We start from the raw sequence: 16,091 nt of genomic DNA on the forward strand, positions 1-16,091 counted from the left end.
CACCAGAACGAACCTGCCATGTTCCTCAGCTGCAATGGACCAATTAGGTGTGCTTTCAGGGCGTCCATGTGGGAGAGCTCTGCTACCCAAACTTTCCATATGGAGGACCCTGGATCAAACAAACCAGACTCACACAGTCCGGTAGAAGGAAACCTCGCTATTTGGAGCTTCTTACAAGTCACAGCGTGGGAAATCCTCCATGGCCTCTTGTGCCACCCCGCCATTTGTCGGTCATCATAGACACAAACTACAGTGTGAGCAAACATCTGACATCCACCTTTACTAAGGTGCTGGATAGCTCGAATCAGCGGCTGTACACTGGAACTGCCTTCTGCTTGGCACTGAATTTAACTTTCAGAGAGGGAGCCAGCTGCATGGCCAATGATTCCATGCCCTCTCCTGAGGGCCACTCTGGGCACAACAAGCATTGTGTCCATCACCCTGTGCAGACTCTCAAACAGCTCCCTCATTTTCACCACCAGGATTCCACATTCAAGGCCTGGTATGCCCCCTGGTATGCCACAAATCCTAACCATTGGTGGGATTTTCCATCAACCCAGACACAGAGACTGTCTCTGGAATCCCTATTTTGGGGCACCACTAAGATGGAAGAAAGCACTCTTCCTTTCCCCGAAATAACATTCAAACTATTGGGATCCGCCAGGATCATTAGACAGGAAAATTCTCCCATGGACCCATGAGACCACACCTGCATTCTGAGGCCATCCTGGATACACAATCCAGATAGAAAAGTATGTGCTACTGCCATCCCATCACCCTAATTACAGTTCCTTATGAGCTTCCCTCCCGGTCTATGCATTGGGCCTGTGATCACCTCACCACTAACCCTGACCAGAATTCATGTTTGCAGACTTATCTCCGAAAACCATGGCTCTCATGCCCTAAAAGGTGAGGGCTCTGGAGCCACACCACAGGACTTTGCCTGCCACCCCCAAGAAACTATGCCCATCACAGTTTCCGAAACCTACCAGATTAGGAGAAACCTGCAAAGATGCTGAGCCAACCCCAATACTGGCGGCTGCTCTGGACGCAAAGAGGCAATCTAAAGCAACCTGATCACGTGCATCCAAGCAGACAGCGAAGTCAATGGTTCTGAGTCAGAAGACTGAGCCTGACATGCCCCTAGGACCTCACTGGAGCCCTAGATTAGGTTTTCAGGCATCTATCCTCAGGGGCCTGTTCTGGATTACCAATTTATGATACAACATGTGGTCCCTGAGACACACAACAGAACATCTCCTGTACCCAGAAGGAAACCATGCTCTTTGACGTGTGCCAAACCTTCAGATTTGGAGAATCCTGCACAGAACCTTAGCCACCAGCACAATCTAAGATCTCCCATGTAACAAACAAGCATTGTGACCATCTGCAAGAGATACCATGTCAACTCGAGGCCTTGGTACTTCACACCAGAGCCTCCAGAACGAACCTGCCATGTTCCATAGCTGTAATGGTCAATGGAGGTGTGCTTTCCAAGCATCCATGCGGGAGAGCTCAGCTCCCCAAACTTTCCACATGGGGGACACTGGAGCAAACAAACCAAGCTCCACCTGTCCAGTAGAAGAAGACCTCCCTGTTTGGAGCATCTCACAATCCTCAGGTTGGGAAATTCTCCATGGATTCTTGATGCCACCCTTCCATTTGTCGGTCATCATAGACATAAATTCCAGTGTGAGCAAACATCTGACAACCACCCTAACTCAGGTGCTGGATATCTCGAATAAGCCACTGCACATTGGAACTTCCTTCTGCTTGGCACTGAATTCAAACCTAGCTTGTGTTTACCATTTCATCCTCACCATACTGGCCCTCAAGCCCTGTTGAAAGGGAATTCTGGAGCCACAACCCACCATTCTGCCTTCCCCATAGTAAAATGAAGTGCCTGGTAAGTCTACCCAGGTACACCACTTGAGGATCTATCTGCTCGAACCTCGAAGGTACCCGATTTATAGGCTGCCCTGGACACTAGAGCTGTGTCTAAAAGCGCCTGAGCCTAGAACTAGTGTCAGCCATAAAGAGAGTGGGCCCCATATCCAGCATGTGAGCCCGGCCATGACCCACGTTTGTCAGCTCTACACATCCTTGGTATTCAGGCACCTGTCCCCAGACCTTTGCGGGAATCCCTGTCAATTTGGGAATGTAAAGCAGAATAGAATACTCCTCCTTCCACATGGAAGGAAACCTGGCTGTTCCAATGGTTGTCCAACCCTCAAAGGGGGAGCAAGCTTTATGGACAATGAGACTATGCCCAGGGCTGACGGCCGCCCTCGGCACAAACAGGCATTGTGACCCTCAGCTTGAGCATGCTTTTAAAAAAGCCCTCTCAGTGGCACCACCAGAATCCCGCATTGCAGGCCTGGTACGCCCCTAGGCCCCAATCCTAACAATTCGTGGGATTTCCCAGAGGACTAGAACCAGAGCTTGTCCTTGGAATCCCTGTTTTGGGGCACCCATAAGATGGAAAACAGCACACTTCCCTTCCCCAAAAAGCCACCAAACTCAGGGGAGCCGCCAGGATCCTTAGAGAAAAAAAATCTCCTGTGGATCCATGAGACCACACCTGCATTCCGAGGCCATCCTGGACACACAATCCAGAAAGAAAAGCCTGTGCTAGTGCCTTTCAGTCACCCTAATTACAGTTTCTGACAAGCTTCCCTCCAGGTCTACACATTGGGCCTGCTATCACCTTGCCACTAGCCCTAACCCAAGTTTGTGTTTGCAGACTACTCTCTCAAAACCATGGCTTACATGCCTTCCAGGATGGTGACTCTGGAGCCCACCACAGTACTGTGCCTGCCATTCCCAAGGAAACTGCGTCCGTCACAGTTGCCCAAACTTTTCAAATTTGGAGAAACCCGCAAGGTCCCAGAGCCCACCCCAATATTGGTGGCCCTTCTGCATGTAAATGCCCCGTCGGAAACACCCTGAACACCTACATACAGGAGACAGCCAAGTCAGTGGTCCTGAGTCAGTAGATTAAACCTTACATGCCCCTAGGATCTCATTGAAACCCGAGATTGGGTTTTCAGGCATCGGTCCTCAGTGACCTGTTCTGGAATGCCAACCTATGATACAACAGGTGGTCTCTAAGCCACACAACAAAACATCTCTTGTCCCCCGAAGGAAACCTACTCTTCAACCTGTGCCAAACCCTCAGGGTAGGAGAATCCTGCCGGGCGCCTTAAACTCCAGCACATTCTAAGAACTCCCTGGTAATAATCCAGCATTGTGACCCATCTGCAATATATTCCATGTCTACTCAAGGCCTTGGTACTTCGCCCCAAGGCCACAAGAACAAATCTGTGATGTTCCTCAGCTAAAATGGTAAATGGAGATGTGCTTTCCAGGCATCCATGTGGGAGAGCTCTGCTACCCAAACTTTCCACATGGAGGTTCCTGGAGCAAACAAACCAGGCTCCACCTGTCGAGTAGAAGGAAACCTTCCTATTTGGAGCATCTCACAAGCCACAGCATAGGAAATCCTCCATGGCAACTTGATGCCACCCGTCCATTTGGCAGTCATCATAGACACAAACTCCAGTGTGAGCAAACATCTGACCTCTGCCCTTACTCAGATCCTGGAGGTCTTTTTTTTTTTTTTTAATAAATTTTTTTTTACTTTTTTAAAATTTTTTTCCAATTTATTTATTTTCAGAAAAACAGTATTCATTATTTTTCACCACACCCAGTGCTCCATGCAAGCTGTGCCCTCTATAATACCCACCACCTGGTACCCCAACCTCCCACCCCCCCCGCCACTTCAAACCCCTCAGACTGTTTTTCAGAGTCCATAGTCTCTCATGGTTCACCTCCCCTTCCAATTTACCCAAATTCCCTACTCCTCTCTAACGCCCCTTGTCCTCCATGCTATTTGTTATGCTCCACAAATAAGTGAAACCATATGATAATTGACTCTCTCTGCTTGACTTGTTTCATTCAGCATAATCTCTTCCAGTCCCGTCCATGTTGCTACAAAAGTTGGGTATTCATCCTTTCTGATGGAGGCATAATACTCCATAGTGTATATGGACCACATCTTCCTTATCCATTCATCCGTTGAAGGGCATCTTGGTTCTTTCCATAGTTTGGCGACGGTGGCCATTGCTGCTATAAACATTGGGGTACAGATGGCCCTTCTTTTCACGACATCTGTATCTTTGGGGTATATACCCAGGAGTGCAATTGCAGGGTCATAGAGAAGCTCTATTTTTAATTTCTTGAGGAATCTCCACACTGTTCTCCAAAGAGGCTGCACCAACTTGCATTCCCACCAACAGTGTAAGAGGGTTCTCCTTTCTCCACATCCTCTCCAACACATGTTGTTTCCTGTTTTGTTAATTTTGGCCATTCTGACTGGTGTAAGGTGATATCTCAATGTGGTTTTAATTTGAATCTCCCTGAGGGCTAATGATGATGAGCATTTTTTCATGTGTCTGATAGCCATTTGTATGTCTTGGTTGGAGAAGTGTCTGTTCATATCTTCTGCCCATTTTTTGATGTGTTTGTCTGTTTCGTGTGGGTTGAGTTTGAGGAGTTCATTATAGATCCTGGATATCAACCTTTTGTCTGTACTGTCATTTGCAAATCCTGGATGTCTTGAATCAGCTGCTGCACATAGGAAATGCCTTCAGCCTGGCACTTAATTGAACTGTATTTTGTGTTTACAATTCCATCCTCACTTTACTGGACACTAAGCCCTCTTGATTAAGATTAATAAAGCCACAGCGCAGCATTCTGCTTTATCCATAGAAAGAAGAATGCCTGGTGAGTCTGCCCAGAAATCCCACATGAGAATCAATCTGCTTGGCCCTCGAGGGAAGCCCGATTTATTGGTTGCCCTGGCCACTTGTGCTGTATATGACAGAGCCTGAGCCCAGACCTACTGTCTGCCACCCAGAGTGGGCCACATTTCAAGCATGTGAGACCGGCCATGGGCCAAGTCCTCATCTCTACTCATCTTTGGCATTCCGGCACCTGTCCCCAGACCTTTGCTGGAATCCCTGCCAATGAGGGAACCAGAAGCACAATAGAGAATTCCTCCTTCCCCATGGCAGGAAACCTGGCTGTTGGAATGGGTGTCCAACCCTTAAAGTGGGAGGCAGCTGCATGACCAATGAGACCACGCCCACACCTGAAGGCCGCACTGTGCACAAACAGGCATTGTGCACCTCAGGCTGAGCATGCTTTTAAACAAGCCCTCTCAGTGGAACCACCAGGATCCCGCACTGCAGGCCTGGTATGCCCCTAGGCCCAAATTCGAAACTTTGGAGAGATTTTGCAAGTGCACAGACCCAGAGCCCGTCTCTGAAAACCCTGTTTTGAGGCACAACTAAGATGGAAAACAGCACGCTTTCCTTCTCAGAAAAAGCCACAAAACTATGGGGATCCTCCAAAATCCTTAGAGAGTAAAAATCTCCCATGGACCCATGAGACCACGCCTGCATTCCGAGGCCATCCTGGACTGACAATCGAGAGAGAAAAGCCTTTGCTACTGCCTTCCAGTCACCCTAATTACATTTCATGACGAGCTGCCCTCCAGGTCTATGCATCGGGCCTGCGATAACCTTACTACTAACCCTAACCCGAATTTGTGTTGCAGAGTTCTCTACCAAAACCATGGCTCACAGGGCCTCCGGGATGTGTTCTCTGGATCCACACCACAGGACTGTGGCTGCCATCCCCAAGGAAACTGTGCCATCACAGTTGCCCAAACCTTTCAAATCAGGAGAAACCTGCAAGGCCTCTGAGCCCACCCCAATATTGACGGCCCCTCCGCACGCAAATGCACAGTCTAAAATGCCCCGATCACCTACATACAGGAGACAGCCAGGTCAATTGTCCTGAGTCAGAAGATTGAATCTTACATGACCCTAGGACCTCACTGGAACTCTAGATTAGGTTTTAAGGCATCTGTCCTCAGGAACCTGCTCTGGAATAACAACTTATGATACAGCATGTGGTACCTGAGCCACACAACAGAACATCTCCTGTCCCCAGAAGGAAATCGTGTTCTTCTTCCTGTGGCAAACCCTCAGGTTAGGGGAATCCCGCCTGGCACCTTAGCCACCAGCACATGCTAAGATCTCCCTGGTAACAATCCAGCATGTGACCCATCTGCAATAGATTCCATGTCAATTCAAGGACTTGGTACTTCACACCAGATCCACCAGAATGAACCCGCCATGCTCCTCAGCTGCAATGGTCAATGGAGGTGTGCATCTAGGCATCCACGCAGGAGTGCTCTGCTACAAAAACTTCCCACATGGGGGACCCTGGAACAAACAAACCAGGCTCCACCTGTCCAATAATAGGAAACCTTGCTGTTTAGAACATCTCACAAGCCTCAACGTGGGAAATGCTCCATGGCCTCTTGACGCCACCCCTCCATTTGTCGGTCATCATAGACACAAACTCCAGCATGAGCAAACATCTGACATCTGTCTTTACTCAGGGGGTGGATATTTGAATCAGCCGCTGCACACTGGAACTGCCTTTCGCTTGGCACTGAATTTAACCGTAGTTTGGGTTGACAATTCCATCATCACCCTACTAGTCTGCAAGCCCTCTTGATAGGGAATACTGGAGCCACAACACAGGACTCTGCCTTCTCCATAGAAAGAAGGGCATGTTGAGTCTGCCCAGAAACTCCTCATGAAAATCATTCTACTCAGCCCTCCAGGGAATCCTGATTTATAGACTACCCTGGCCACTAGTGCTGTGTCTAACAGAGCCTGAGCCCAACCTCCTTTCAGCTACCCAGAGGGCGGGTCCCATATCCAGCATGTGAGACCGGCCATGGCCCAAGACCATCATCTCTATCCATCCTTGGTATTCAGCGATCTGTCTCCAGACCTATGCTGTAATCCCTGCCAATGAGGGAGCCTGAAGCAAAATAGAGAACTCTTTCCGTATGGCAGGAATCCACTCTGTTAAGATGGGTATCCAACTCTCACAGTGAAAGCCAGCTGCATGGCCAATGAGAATGTGCCCACTCATGAGGGCCACCCTGGGCACAAGCAGGCATTGTGACCCTCACCCTGAGCATGCTTTAAACCAAACTTTCTCAGGTGCACCTCCATTATCCCATATTGTATACCTGGTACGCCCCTAGGCCCAAATCCTAATCCTTGGTGGGATTTTCCAGATGCCCAGATCTACAGTCCCTCTCTGGAATCCCTGTTTTGGGGCACCCATAAGATAGAAAACAGCAATCTTCCCTTCCCTCAGAAAGCCACCAAACTCTGGGGACCTGCCAGGATCCCTAGATAGGAAAAATTTCCCATGGACTCATGAGATCACACCTGCATTCTGAGGCCATCCTGGACACACAATCCAGATACAAAAGCCTGTGCTACCACCTTTGAGTCAACTTATTTACAGTTCCTGACGAGCTGCCCTCCAGGTCTACACATTGGGCCTGCGATCACCTTGCCTCTAACCTTAACCAGAGTTTGTGTTTTCAGACTTATCTCCCAGAACCATTGCTCACATGCCTTCCAGGATGGGGTAACTGGAGCCTCATAACAGGTCTGTGCCTGCCATCCCCAAGGAAACTGTGCCCCTCACAGTTGCCCAAACCCTCCAGATTAGGAAAGACCTGCAAGGCCCTTGAGACCACCCCAAAACTGGAGGCCGCTATGGATAAAAATGCACAGTCTGAAACACCCTGATTACCTGAATCCAGGCAGACACCAAGTCAATGATCCTGAGTCAGAATATTGAAACTGACATGCCCCTAGGACTTCACTGGAACCCTAGATTGGGTTTTCAGGCATCTGTCATCAGAGGCCTGTTCTAGAATACGACTTATGATACACCATGTGGTCCATGAGCCACACAACAGAACATCTCCTGTCCCCAGATGGAACCCGTGCTCTTGGACCTGTGTCAAACGCTCAGGGTACATGAATCCTACAGGGCTGCATAGCCACCAGCACATTCTAAGATCTCACTGGTAACAAACCGGCATTGTGCTCCATCTCCATGAAACTCCATGTCAACTCAGGGCCTTGGTACTTTGCCCAAGAGCCACCAGAACGAATCTGCCATGTTCCTCAGCTGCAATGTTCAATGGCGGTGTGCTTTCTAGGCATCCATGTGGGAGTGTTCTGATACCCAAACTTTCAACATGGGGAACCCTGGAGTAAACAAACCAGACTCCCCCTGTCCGTTAGAAGGAAACCTTGCTATTTGGAGGATCTAACAAGCCCCAATGTGGGAAATCCTCCATGGCCTCTTGATGACACTGCTCGATTTGTCAGTCATCATAGACACAAACTCCAGCATGAGCAAACTTCTGACATCCGCCCTTAATCAGGTGCTGGATATTCAAATAAGCCACTGTACACTTGAAATGCCTTTTGTTTGGCACTGAATTGGAAAGGAACTTGGGTTTACAATTCCATCCTCACCCTCCAGGTCTGCAAGCCCTATTGATAGGGAATTCTGGAGCCACAACACAACATTCTGCCTTCCCCATAGAAAGAAGAATGGCCTGGTGAGTAGTCCCAGAAACAACACATGGGGATCAATCTGCTCGGACTTCGAGGGAACCCCGATTTATAGGTTGCAATGGTCACTAGTGCTGTGTCTGACAGAGCCTGGGCCCGACCTCATGGCAGCCACCCAGTAGGCGGGGCCCATTTCCAACATGTGAGACTGGCCATGGCCCAGGGTTGTCATCTTTACCCATCCTTGGTATTCAGGTATCTGTCCCCTACACCTTTGCTGGAATCCCTACCAATGGGGGAACCTGAAGCTCAAAAGAGAATTCCTCCTTCCCTATGGCAGGAAACCTGTCGGGATGGTAGTCCAAACCTCAGAATGGAAGCCAGATGCAAGGCCAATGAGACTACGCTCACTTATGAGGGCCACCCTGGGCACAAGCAGGCATTGTGACCCTCAGCCTGAGCATGCTTTCAAATAAACTCTCTCAGGTGCACCTCCAGGATAATGCATTGAAGCACTGGTACACCCCTAGACCCATATCCTAACACTTGGTGGGGTTTTCCAGGTTCCCAGACCCAGAGCCTGTCTCGGGAATCCCTGTTTTGGGGCATCACTAAGATAGAAAACAGCACTCTTCCCTTCCCTGAGAAAGCCACCAAACTATTGGGAGCAGTCAGCAACTTTGAGAGGAAAAATCTCCCATTAACCCATGAGACCACACCTGCATTCCGAGCCCATGATGGAAACAAAATCCAGATACAATAGTCTGTGCTACGGCCTTCGAGTCACCTGATTTAAAGTTCCTGATGAGCTTCCCTCAGGTCTATGATTGGGCCTGCGATCACCTCGCCTCTAACCGTAACCCGAGTTTGTGTTTGCAGACTTCTCTCCCAAAACCATGGTTCACATGCCCTCCAGGATGGGGCCTCTGGAGCCACACCACAGGACTGTGCCTGCCATCCCCAAGGAAACTGTGCCCATCAGTGTTTCCCAAACCCTCCCGATTAGGAGAAACCTGTAAGGCCCCTGAGCCCACCCAAATATGGAGGTTGCTCTTGATGCAGATGAGCAGTCAAAAAACCCTGATCACCTTCATCCAGGCAGACATCCAAGTCAATGGTCCTGAGTCAGAAGATTGAAACTGACATGACCCTAAGACCTATTTGGAACTGTAGGTTAGCTTTGCAGGCTTCTGTCTTCAGAGGCCTGTTCTTGAATACCAACTTATGGTAAAAAATGTGGTCCCTGAGCCCCACAACTGAACATCTCCTGCCTCAGACTGAAGCCGTGCTCTTGAAACTAAGTCAAACCCTCAGGGTATATGAATCTTGCACAGGCCCTTAGCCATGAGCATATTCTAAGATCATGCTGGTAACAAACCAGCATTGTGACCCATCATGATGAGACTCATGTCAACTCAAGGAACTGGTACTTTTGCTCAGAGTGACAACATGAACCTGCCATGTTTCTCAGCTTCAATGGTCAATAGATGTGTGCTTTACAGGCATCCATGCGGGAGTGCTCTTATACCCAAACTTTCCACATGGGGAACCCTGGAACAAACAAACAGACTCCCACTGTCTGGTAGAAGGTAACTTTGCTGTGTGGAGCATCTCACAAGCTCCACCGTGGGAAATCCTCCATGTCCTCTTGACACTACCCCTCCATTTGTTGGTCATCATAGACATAAACTCCAGCGTGAGCAAACATCTGGATCCGCCCTTACTCAGGTGTGGATATTCCAATCAGCTGCTGCACACTGGAAATGCCTTTCACTTGGCACTGATTTAACCGTAGCTTTTGTTTACAATTCCATCCTCAACCTCCTGGTCTGCAAGTCCTCTTGATAGTACATTCTGGAGCCATAACACAGCATTGTGCCTTCCCCATAGAAAAAAGAAGGGCCTTGTGATTCTGCCCAGAAACTCCATATAGGATCAGTCTACTCGACCCTTGAGGTAATGCCAATTTATAGGCTGCCCTAGCCACTAGTGCCGTGTCTCGCGAGCCTGAGCCCCGACGTCGTGTCAGCCACCCAGTGGGCGGGTCGCATATCCAGCATGTGAGATTGGCCATGGCCCAGGGCCATCATCTCTACCCATCCTTGTTATTCAGGCATCTGTCTCCAGACCTTTGCTCGAATCCCAGCTAATGGGGGAACCTGTAGCACATTAGAGAACTCCTCCTTCCCATGGCAGGAATCCTGAATGTTAGGGTGGGTGTCCAAACCTCAGAGTGGGAGCCAGCTGTGTGGCCAAGGAGACCACACCTACTCATGAAGGCCGCCCTTGGCACAAGCAGGCATTATGACCCTCTGCCTTTGTGTGCTTTCAAATAAACGCTCTCAGTTGCACCTCCAGGATACCACATTGCAGGCCTGGTATGCTGCTATGCCCAAATCCTAAACTTTGGTGGTATTTTCCATGTGCCCATACCCAGAGCCCGTCACTGAACTCTGTTTTAGGTCATCCCTAAGATGGAAAACAGCACTCTTCTCTTCCCTGAGAAAGCCACCAAACTATCGGGAGCCTCAGAATCCTTGAGAGGAAAAATCTTCCATGGACTCATGAGTCCACACCTGCATTCCGAGGCCATCATGGATACACAATCCACATACAAGAGCCTGTGCTACTGCCTTCGAGTCACCTGATTTACAGTTCCTGACATGCTTCCCTCCAGGTCTATGCATTGGGCCTGCAAATACTTTGCCACTAACCCTATCCCTAGTTTGTGTTTGCAGATTTCTCTCCTAAAACCAGAGCTCACATGCCCTCCAGGATGGGACCCCTGGAGTCACACCACAGGACTGTGTCTACAATCCCCAAGGAAACTCTGCCCATTACAGTTGCCCAAAACCTCATGATTAGGAGAAACCTGCAAGGCTCCTGAGCCCAACCCACTTATGGAGGCCGCTCAGGATGCAAATGCACAGTCTGAAACACCCTGTTCACCTCCATTCAGGCAGACACTCAAGTCAATGTTCCTGAGTCAGATGATTGAAACTGACATAGCCCTAGGACCTCACTGGAAGCCTAGATTAGCTTTGCAGGCTTCTATCCTCAGAGGCCTTTTCTGGAGTACAAACTTGTAATACATCATATGGTCTCTGAGCCGAACAACAGAAAATCTCCTGTCCCCAGCTGGAAGCCATGATCTTGGACCTGGGTCCAACCCTCAGGGTATATGAATCTTGCCCCTTATCCCCTTATCACCTTAGCTACCTTAGCCACAGCCCCTTAGCCACCTGAGCATTCTAAGATCTCCCTGGTAACAAACCAGCATTGTGACCCATCATCATGAGACTCCATGTCAACTCATGGACTTGGTACTTCGCCACAGAGCCAGCAGAACGAACCTGCCATGTCCCTCAGCTGCAATGGTCAATGGAGGTGTGATTTCCAGGAATCCATGAAGTAGTGCTCTGACACCCAAACTTTCCACATGGGGTACCCTGGAACAAACAAACCAGACTTCACCTGTCAGGAAGAAGGAAACATTTCTGTTTGGAACATCTCACAAGCCCCAGTTAGGGAAATACTCCATGGCCTCTTAACGCCACCCCTCCATTTGTTGGTCAACATAGACACAAACCCTAGCATGAGCAAACACCTGACATACGCCCTTACTCAGGTGCTGGATATCTCGAATGAGGCGCTACACATTGGAACTGCCTTCTGCTTGACCATGTATTGAACCGTAGTTTGTGTTTACAATTCCATCCTCACCCTCCTGATCCGCAAGCCCTCTTGAGAGGGAACTCTAGAGCAACAATGCAACATTCTGCCTTCCCAATAGAAAGAAAAAGGGCCTGGTGAGTCTGCCCAGAAACTCCACACGAGGATCAATCTGCTCGGCGCTCGAGGGAACCCCGATTTATAGGCTTGCCTGGGCATAGTGCTGTATCTGCCAGAGCCTAGCCAATAACTAGTGTCAGCCACCAAGAGATCGGGGCGCATATCCAGCATGTGAGACTGGCCATGGCCCAAGTCCGTCATCTCTACCCATCCTTGGTATTCAGGCATCTGTCCCCAGACCTTTGCTGGAATATCTGCCAATGATGGAACTGAAGCACAATAGAGAACTCCTCCTTCCCCATGGCACGGATCCTAGCTGTTGGGATGGGTTTCCAACCTTCAAAGTGGGAGCCAGCTCCATGGACAAGGAGACCACACCCACTCATGAGAACCACCTGGACACAAGCAGACATGGTGACCCTCAGTCTGAGCATGCTTTGAAACAAACGCTCTCAGTTGCACCTTCAGGACCCTGCATTGCAGGCCTGGTACACCTGTAGGCCCAAATCCTAACACTTGATGGGATTTTCCAGTGGCCCAGACCCAGAACCCATCTCTGGAATCCCTATTTTGAGGCACCCATAATTTGGAAAACATCACTCTTCTCTTCCCCTAGAAAGCCACCAAACTACTGGGAGCCCCCAGGAAACTTAAAGGAAAAATCTACCATGGAGCCATGAGACCACACCTACATTTCAAGGCCACCCTGGACACACAATCCAGAAACAACAACCTGTGCTACCACCTTCGAGTCATCCAATTTACAGTTCCTGAGAAGCCGCCTTCCGGGTCTATGCATTGGGCCTGCAATCACCTCGCCACTAACCCTAACCCAAGTTTGTGTTTGCAGACTCCCCCCAAAACCATGCTTCACATGACCTCAAGGTTGTGGTATCTGGAGTCACAATAAAGGACTGTGCCTGCCATACTCAAGGAAACTGTGCCCGTCACTGTTGCCCAAAACCTCTAGATTAGGAGAAACCTACAAGGCCCCTGAGCCCAACCCAATATTGGAGGCTGCTCTGTACTCAAATGTGCAGTCTGAAACAACCTGATCACCTCCATTCAGGCTGACATCCAAGTCAATGGTCCTCAGTCAGAAGATTGAAACTGACAGGCCTAGAGGACTTCATTGAAACACTGGATTAGGTTTTCAGGTTTCCGTCCTCAGAGGCCTGTTCTGGAATAGCAACTTATGATACAACATGTGGTCCCTGAGCCATAGAACAGAACATCTCCAGGCCCCAGATGGAAGCCATGCTCATGGACGTGTGTCAAACCCTCAGGGTAGATGAACCTTGCATGACCCCTTAGCAACCAGCATATTCTATGATCTCCCAGGTAACAAACCAGCATTGTGACCCATTTTCATGAGACTCCATGTCAACTCAAGGCCTTGATACATCGCCCCAGAGCCACCAGAATGAACCTGCCATGTTCCTCAGCTGCAATGATCAATGGAGGTGTGCTCTCTAGGCATCCATGTGGGAGAGCTATGCTATCCAATCTTTCTACATGGGGGAGCCTGGAGCAAACAAACCAGACTCCCCCTGTCTGGTAGAAGGAAAACTGTTTGGAGCATCTCACAAGCCCCAGGGTGGGAAATCCTCCATGGCCTCTTGATGCTGCCTCTCTATTTCTCGGTCATCAAAGACACAAACTCCAGCATGAGCAAATATCTGACTACCACCCTTACTCAGGTGCTGGATATTCAATTCAACCACTGCACACTGGAAGTGCCTTTCACTTGACTCTGAATTTAACCATAGCTTGGGTTTACAATTCCATCCTCAGTTTCCTGGTCCACAAACCCTCTTGATGGGGTATTCTGGAGCCAAACGCAGCATTCTGCCTTACCCATAGAAACAAGAAGGGCCTGGTAAGTCTGCCCAGAAAGCCCACATGAGGATTAATCTGCACGGTCCTCGAGGGAACCCCTATTTCTAGGTTGCCCTGGCAACTATTGCTGTGTCTGACAGAGCCGGATCCCCGATCTCGTGTCAGGACCCAGAGGGCGGGTCCCATCTCCAGAATGTGATACTGGCCTTGGCCCAGGGCCATCATCTCTACCCATTCTTCGTTCAGGCGTCTGTCCCGAGACCTTTGTTGGAATCCCTGCCAATGGGGAAACCTGAAGCACAATAGAAAACTCCTCCTTCCCCATGGCAGGAATCCTGGCTTTTGGGATGAGTGTCCCAGAGTGGGAGTCAGCTGAATTGCCAAGGAGACCCCACCTACTCATGATGGCCTCCCTGGACACAAGCAGGCATTATGACCCTCAACCTGAGTATGCTTTAAAACAAACGCTCTCGGTTGTACCTCCAGGATACTACATTGCAGGCCTGGTATGCCCATAAGCCCAAATCCTAACCCCTGGTGGGATTTTCCAGGTGCCCAGAACTACAGCCCATCTCTGGAATCCCTGTTTTGGGGCACCCCTAAGGTGGAAAATAGCACTCTTCCCTTCGCCAAGAAAGCCACAATAGTATAGGGAGCCGCCAGGATCCTTTAGAGGAAAAATCTCCCATGGACCCATAAGACAATACCTGCATTCCGAGGCCATCCTGGACACACAATCCAGATATAAAAGTCTGTGCTACCACCTTCGAGGAATGCAATTTACAGTTCCTGATGAGCTGCCTTCCAGGTCTATGCATTGGGCTTGCGATCACTTCACTGCTAACCTTAACCCAAGTTTGTGTTTTCAGACTTCTCTCCCAAAACCATGGCTCACATGACCTCCAGGATGGGGTCTCTGGAGCCACACCACAGTACTGTGCCTGCCATCCCCAAGGAAACTGTGCCCATCAATGTTGCCCAAGTCTTCCAGATTAGGAGAAACCCACAAGGCGCCAGAGCACACCCCAATACTGGAGGCCACTCTGTAAATAAATGCACAGTCTGGAACACCTTGATCGCCTACATCTAGGCAGACACCAAAGTCAATGATCCTGAGTCAGAGGATTGAACCTGACTTTCCCCTAGGACTTCATTGGAACCCTAGATTAAGTTTTCAGGCATCTGTCCTCAGAGGCCTGTTCTGAAATACCAACTTATGATACAACATGTGGTCTGTGAGCCCCAAAACAGAAAATCTCCTGTCTCCAAAAGGAAACCATGCTCTTGGACCGGTGTCAAACCCTCAGGTTAGATGAATCCGACATGGCCCCATAGCCACCAGCACCTTCTAAGATCTCCCTGAAACCAGCATTGTGACACATCTTCATGAGAATCCATGTAAAATCCAGGCCTTGGTACTTCGCCCCAGAGCCACCAGAATGAACCTGCCATGGTCCACAGATGCAATTGTCAGTGGAGGTGTGCTTTACAGGCATCCATAAGGGAGTGCTCTGCTACCCAAACTTTCCACATGAGGGAACCTGGAGCAAATAAACCAGACTCCCCCTGTCCGGTAGAAGGAAACCTTGCTATTTGGAGCATCTCACAAGCCCCAGTGTGGAAAATCCTCCATGGTCTCTTGTCGCCACCCCTCCATTAGTCGGTCATCATAGACAAAACTCCAGCATGAACAAACATCTGACATCTGCCTTTACTCCGGTGCTGTATATCTGGAATCAGCAACTGAAAACTGGAACTGCCTTTCACTTGGCACTGAATTGAACCTTAGCTTTGGTTTCCAATTCCATCTTCACCCTACTGGTCCCCAAGCCCTGTTGATAGGGAATTCTGGAGCCACAATGTAGCTTTCTGCCTTCCCCTTAGAAAGAAGAAGGCCTGGTGATTCTGCATAGAAACTCTACATGAGGATCAATCTGCTCAGCCCTCAAAAGGTCCCTGATTTATAGGCAGCCCTAGCCACTAGTTCTC

Source organism: Neovison vison, chromosome 2 (assembly GCF_020171115.1).
Source record: "Neovison vison isolate M4711 chromosome 2, ASM_NN_V1, whole genome shotgun sequence".
Lineage (NCBI taxonomy): Eukaryota > Metazoa > Chordata > Mammalia > Carnivora > Mustelidae > Neogale > Neogale vison.